Genomic DNA, 6,711 nt, shown 5'->3' on the forward strand with positions numbered 1-6,711 from the left:
ACACACTCCTCCCCTGTCCTCTTCGTTTCATTCCTCTGCCTCCAGTCTTCCTTTCTGTCCTTCTGTGAAGCTTCCCGGTGCTCATTCCTGCAGCTGGTCTTTATTTGCACAAAGTTTTATGTAATTCTCCCAACAGTCCTGACTAGTAGATTCTTATTTGTTTATGTGTTTGTTGATAGGATCTCTTGTAGCCCAGGCTGGCCTCAAACTTACTATGTAAAGAGGGGGCTGGCCTTGGACCCTTGAGCCTCCTGACTTCACCTCCCAAATGCTGAGACTGTATACATACTGGCTGTGCACCACAACACCCAGCTAACCTTAATTAGTCAGTCGTCAAGCCATGTGCACATGGTTACACAGCTAAAAAGTGGCTCAGACACTTGTGACAATCAGTGTTTTAACCCTCTAGCAGCAACTAAACTGATTCTTTTGTTCTTTCTGAAAGGTTTTTTTAAGACAGGGTTTCTCTGTGTAACAGCTCTGGTTGGGATTAAAGGCGAGCTCCACAACTATTTTTTTTTTTAATTGAGGTACTGAGGCCTGAACCTAGGGCTTTGGGCTTGCCAGGCAAGTGCTCTCCCACTGGGCTGTATCCTGGTGGAATTCTTTCTTTTGTTTTGTTTGTTGTTTTTTTTTTTTTTTTTTGCTTTTTGCCTCCCTGAGCCCCCACCCCCACCCCCACCCCAGTAGCTCTGACTGTCCTGGAACTTGCTTTGTAGACCAGGCTGGCCTGGAATTTAAGAGATCTGCCTGCCTCTGTCCCAAGTGCTGGTATTAAAAGTGTGTGCCACCACTACCTGGCAGAATTTTTTTTTTTTAAAGAATATTTACAAACTAGGTGTGATGGTGTACCTGTATCTCCCCCAATCCCAGCACTTTCAAGGCTGAGGTAGGTCAAAGCCAGCCTGGGAAGGGAAAGGGGGAATTTTTTGCTAACTTTAGGTATTAAACTAGTTATGTAATTGGTGGGTTCACATGAACAGAAAATTGAACAAGGCCTATGAATTTTATGGGAACCAATATTGTAGTTTTAGTAACAAAAATAATATGTGTCTATTTCCCTTTGAACAAAGAAGATAAAATTCCTAAAGCAAAAACAAAACAGATTCTGCTGCTGGCTTTTTCCCTCATCCTCCCTCACAGCTGTATCACAAAGGGAAACTAGGCTAGATTAAGATTTCAGTCCAAGGTCCGCTCACCCACCCCCACCTGTAACAAGCTGCTAAAAGGTGCCAGCTACCCCTGATATTTATCCTCTCCCGGAATATTTTATGCTAAGCCATGGCCCCGAAACTGTGAATCTTCTTGTATTAGCTCAGACGGCTCTAAACTCAGTGTCCTGGTGGGCTGCTTACAGAAGGCAGACCTGGTTTTGCATAGAGCTTTCTTTCCTAGGACCGGAAGATGGCTTTCAAGGAAACCACCCAAGGGATATTCTGTCTGTGGTGGTTTTAGCAAGCCTCAACTCACCAGGACTCTTTAGGAATTTAAATTTACTTAAACACAATGTCTAAAAGAGGAAAATGTTTTCTTTGTGATCTGATTTGGGTGGTGTTCAGAGAAAGTGGTATTTAGTTTGGAGGTAAGCAGGTTCTCTTCTGGAACCAGGAAAAGGAAAATCACAAATGCCCAAAGGCATTTATCCTACTTGGATATTTAGAAGACCAAGAAGAGCTAAACCTAAGCTTTCACTATGTTAATTTCATTTACATACCTCTGCAATTGTTTACACAGTGCATTTTGTCGGTGGTATTGTTTGCCTAAGGAAGAAAACATGGTAGCAATCTTGTCTTGCAATGTTTACTGTCTGCAAGCTGTATATATTTAGGGCATCATGCTAAAATATTACATGACAGGAAATTTCAATAAGCATGTTTAAATGAATTCTAAGAAACCAGACAGAAAGGAAATATGCCTCTTTGCTTCCGAAACATTTATCTCACTGGGTAGAAAAGGGTACGGTAAACCTTTGAGTGATAGATAGTCCAAGAGAAAAATGCACATTAATCTGTAGTTTAATGTGTTTTCTAAATGTCTTAATTGCTTTTAAAGTCATGTAAATAAATAACAGGCAAAGGATGTGAATTAATATTCCAAGAAAATGATTTTCCTGATACAAGGGTTCCTACTTCAAAGAGTATTTATAAGGCACAGCAAACAATTTTCAGCTAAGGATTACAAAATCTGCAGATAGCAAATCTGAATACACCAGCTGCTAATATGGCAACATTTTGTTTTGTTTTCTGTGAGGCTCTGAACATTCTCTTTATTTGCTTGCTTATTATTTGGACTAACCTTCCCAGGGAAGAGACCAGAGTTTGGGGGAAGCCCAGAAAAGATCTTGGATTTCTTTTCTCTTCCTTCCTTCCTTCCTTCTTTCCTTCCTTCCTTCCTTCCTTCCTTCCTTCCTTCCTTCCTTCCTTTCTTTTTGTTCACAGATAACCTCCTGCCTCTGCCTCCAAAGTGCTGGGATTAAAGGCGTGCACCACTAGGATCTTGGATTAAAAAAAAAAAAAAATAGATTGAGCCATCACATGTAACTGAATTTCTAAATCTTTTTTTTTTTTTTTTTTTTTTTTTTTTTCCAAGACAGGGGTTTCTCTGTAGCTTTGGAGGCTGTCCTGGAACTCACTCTGTAGGCCAGGCTGGCCTCGAACTCACAGGGATCCACCTGCCTCTGCCTCCCAAGTGCTGGGATTAAAGGTGTGTGCCACTACTGCCCAGCACTATATTTTATTCATCAGATCCCACTATAGATGGTTGTGAGCCACCACGTGGTTGCTGGGGATTGAACTTCAGGACCTCTAAGAAGAAACAACTAGCGTTCTTAACCAGTGAACCATTTTCCCCAGCACCAAATTTCTAAGTCTTAATGGAAGGGATAGTGCTTGGGGCTGGAGAGACAGGTGAGTGGTTAAGAACACTTGCTATTCTTCCAGAATACCCAGGTTCATTTCCCAGTACTCACTCAGATTGGGCATTTTACAACTTGCCCAAGGTGGGGATGGTGACATATTCCTTTTATCCCAGAACTTTTCGATGCAGAGGCAGCTGTCTCATGAACACACACACAACACACACACACACACACACACACAATGTAAAAGTAATTCAATAAGCATATGCTTAATATCTCCCTTCCCCTTTTCTTTTTGAGACAGAGTCTCACTCTGTAGCCTGGATGGTCTAGAATTTGTATGTCTAGTAGACTGGGCTGGAACTCACCTCTTCCTTCTCACCCAGCCTTCTCCCTAGGCCCAATCCCTAGCTCCCAGTGCTGGGATTAGATGAGTACACCACCAGACATGGACTGGGAAGTTTTAATATTGAATTTCATTTGACTCATCAAGCTCAGCTAAGTCTCCAACTGAGTAACCCCTTTCTGAACAGTCTCTGGTTTTATAACTTTAACTATGATTGTCTTGTACTGTGAACCACTGTGGTAGTTTGGATGCAAATGTGCCCTATAATCGCCAACTTTTTTTTTTTATCTCCAACTTTTGATTACTTGGTCCTTGATTAATGGAGCTGTTTAGGGATGCTTAGGAGGTGTAGTCTTACTGAAGAAAGTGTGTCATTGGAGGCAGACTTTGAAAGATTTCAAGTGTACTCTCTCTGTTTCCTGATTTCAGTTCAAGATGCACACTCTCAGGTTCCTGTTCCTGCCACCATGCCTTCACTCTGCCATTATGGACTCTAGCCCTCAGGAACTGTAAGCCCAGATAAACCCTTCTTTGTGTAAGTCACCTCGGTTGTGGTATTTTATCACAGCATTAGAAAAATCACTAATACAACCAGTTACATAAGATAAATCTAAGTACACATTCCACAAAACAAGATTTACCATGTGTTCTATACCATGATTTTCCTCCTTCCTGGAGCAGAGAAAGAAACTCAGAACTTTAAACCTGTAGGAAAGCACTATACCACCACTTTGCATTTGTATCTCCTATAGCTTTTTCTATTCTTTTAAAAAAATATTTTATTTAAATTAGAAGCAAGCTTTCTTTACATGTCGATCTCAGTTCCCTCTCCCTCCCCTCCTCCCCTGCCCCCCACCGACCCTCCTATCCCAACCCCTTTCTGCTCCCCAGGGAGGGTGAGGCCTTCCTTGGGGGATCATATCATTTGGAGCAGGGACTAGACCCTCCCCAGTGTGTCTAGGCTGAAAGAACATCCCTCTATGAGGAATGGGCTCCCAAAGTTCATTTGTGTACTAGGGGTAAATACTGATCCACTACCAGTTGCCCCGTAGATTATCCAGACCTCCAAACTGACTTCCTCCTTCAGGGAGTCTGGAACAGTCCTATGCTGGTTTCCCAGCTATCAGTCTGGGGTCCATGAGCAACCCCTTGTTCAGGTCAACTGTTTCTGTGGGTTTCTCCAGCTTGGTCTTAACCCCTTTGCTCATCACTCCTTCCTCTCTACAACTGGATTCCAGTGTTCAGCTCAGTGTTTAGCTGTGAGTGTCTGCTTCTGCTTCTATCAGCTACTGGATGAAGGCACTAGGATGGCATATAAGGTAGTCATCAATCTCATTATCAGAGATGGGCTTTTAAGGCAGTCTCTCCACTATTGCTTAGATTGTTAGTTGGGGTCGACCTTGTAGATCTCTAGACATTTCCCTAGTGCCAGAATTCTCTTTAATCCTATAATGGCTCCCTCTATGACAGTATCCCTTTTCTTGCTCCCCTCCATTCCTCCCCTGAGTAGATCTTCCTGTTCCCTCCTGTCCTCCTCTTCTCCCCTTCTCTTTCTCCTAGTTCCCTCTCCCTTCCACCCATGATCCCCATTAGCTTAGGAGATCTTGTCCCTTTCCCCTTCTCCGGGGACCATGAGTGTCTTTCTTTGGGTAGCTTTTTCTATTCTTGTGTAAAAATTGTTAGTTATAACAAACAAAACTAATTTCATAGTTTGCTAATGAGTTGGTGCCAAAAGTTTGAAGAAAGCACCCTAGTTTCTGAGCAGTAATGGAACTAAACAAACATATTCATGTAAACTTTGAAGAGGTCCAAAGCTAAGTCCAAACCTCCCTTGCTTTGCCCTCCAGACTCCCCTAACCATCCTTCCTTCCCTGCAATATATTTAGATCCAGTGTTTTATTTATTTTTCACTTTTATTTATTTACTTTTCATTAGTTTAAATCCTGGAAGGGTACAGCATCACACGGATTCTGTGTCCAATGGCCTTTGCAGGAAGGTTGCTTTGGAATTTGCCACGAACCGTGCCACTGTTTCCATGGGCCCAAGTTACTTTTCCCCACATCACTCTGGTTTTGTTTGGTTTGCCCCCGGGTGTCACTGTGTTGTTTTTTTTGCTTTATACACATCAGCATATCTCTTGCCCAAGTAGAATTCCATTTCATCTTGGGCATAAATACCTTCAATTTTAAGAAGATCTGTGTGCTCTCTCTGGTTCCGGAGACCCCGCTAGTAGCCAGAAAAAAATGGTCTGGCACCACAGCCTTCCAGACATATTTGCCATTTAGAAGTCCTATTTCCAGCATGCCTCCACAGGCACCAAGATGGCAGAAAGAGGAAGGCAAGGCCCAAAGCGTGGCCTTGTGGGCAGACCCAGTGTTTTATAGGTCAAAAGATGGAAAGGCATTTTTTTTTAAAAGATCTAATTTTTAGGACAGTTTCGCCAAATTATCTCATATATTCATACCCTCACATATCCTTCCCCACTAACAGCTATGACTGATAAACCTACATGATGTGTCATTATCACCAAAGCCCATAGTTTACATATTTGTGTCCAACAGTCTACGGGTCTGAACAAACATCATGGCAGTCCCTTGCTCTGAAGAGCCTGTTTTCCACCTCTTCATCTTTGTCTCCCAAACAATAGCATCACTGAGCTTTTTTTACCACCTCCACGGTCTCCATAGTCAGTAAACATAGTCAACCTTAGAAATAGAGACAGTGTCTCACAGAATAAATAAGCTGGTAAGAATGAAGCAGCCCCAAGAGACAGCCTTTTTCTTTTCCTTAGAAAGCAATTATTTTATGTGCATTGGTGCTGCCCTGTGTTTGTTTGTCATTTGACACAAGCTAGTGTTTTCTGTGAAAAGGAACCTCAATAGAAAGGCTGCTTCCATCAGATTGCTTGTAGGCAAGTCTGTGGGGCATTGTCTTGATTAATGATTGCTGTGGGAGGGCCCAGTCCATTGTGGGTCATGCACCCTTGGGCAGGCACTCCAGGGGTACATGAGACAGTAGACTGAGCAAGCTATGGGGAATGAGACAAGAAGAAGCATTCCTCCATGGCCTCTGTTTTAGGTCCTGCCTTGAAATCCTGTCCTGGCTCCCCTTAGTAATGGAGTATCACCTGAGAAATTTAAGATGAAATAAACAGTTTCCTCCCTGGGTTACTTTTGCTCATCACAGTAATAGAATCCCCAACTGTGACAGAAATGAGTACATACTAGGTTTGCAGACTATTGCCTATGCATGGTTGGGGAGGGTTGGGGAAGGACTTGGTACTTTGGGCCACTGAGTGTTCAGTTTAATGAGTTATCATAAGAACTTGGGATATGCCAGGTGTTGGTGGAGCACGCCTTTAATCCCAGCACTCGGGAGGCAGAGGCAGGCGGATCTCTGAGAGTTCGAGGCCAGCCTGGTCTCTAGAGTGAGTACCAGGATAGGCTCCAAAGCTACACAGAGAAACCCTGTCTCAAAAAACCAAAAAAGAAAAAAAAAAAAAAGAACT

General features: G+C 42.8%; 1 pseudogene; it reads right to left on the reverse strand.

The window, feature by feature from the left end:
- Nucleotides 1-5,106: 5,106 nt before the first annotated feature.
- Nucleotides 5,107-5,475, reverse strand: LOC100754079 (annotated as a pseudogene).
- Nucleotides 5,476-6,711: the final 1,236 nt, after the last annotated feature.

Source organism: Cricetulus griseus, chromosome 2 (genome assembly GCF_003668045.3).
Source record: "Cricetulus griseus strain 17A/GY chromosome 2, alternate assembly CriGri-PICRH-1.0, whole genome shotgun sequence".
NCBI lineage: Eukaryota > Metazoa > Chordata > Mammalia > Rodentia > Cricetidae > Cricetulus > Cricetulus griseus.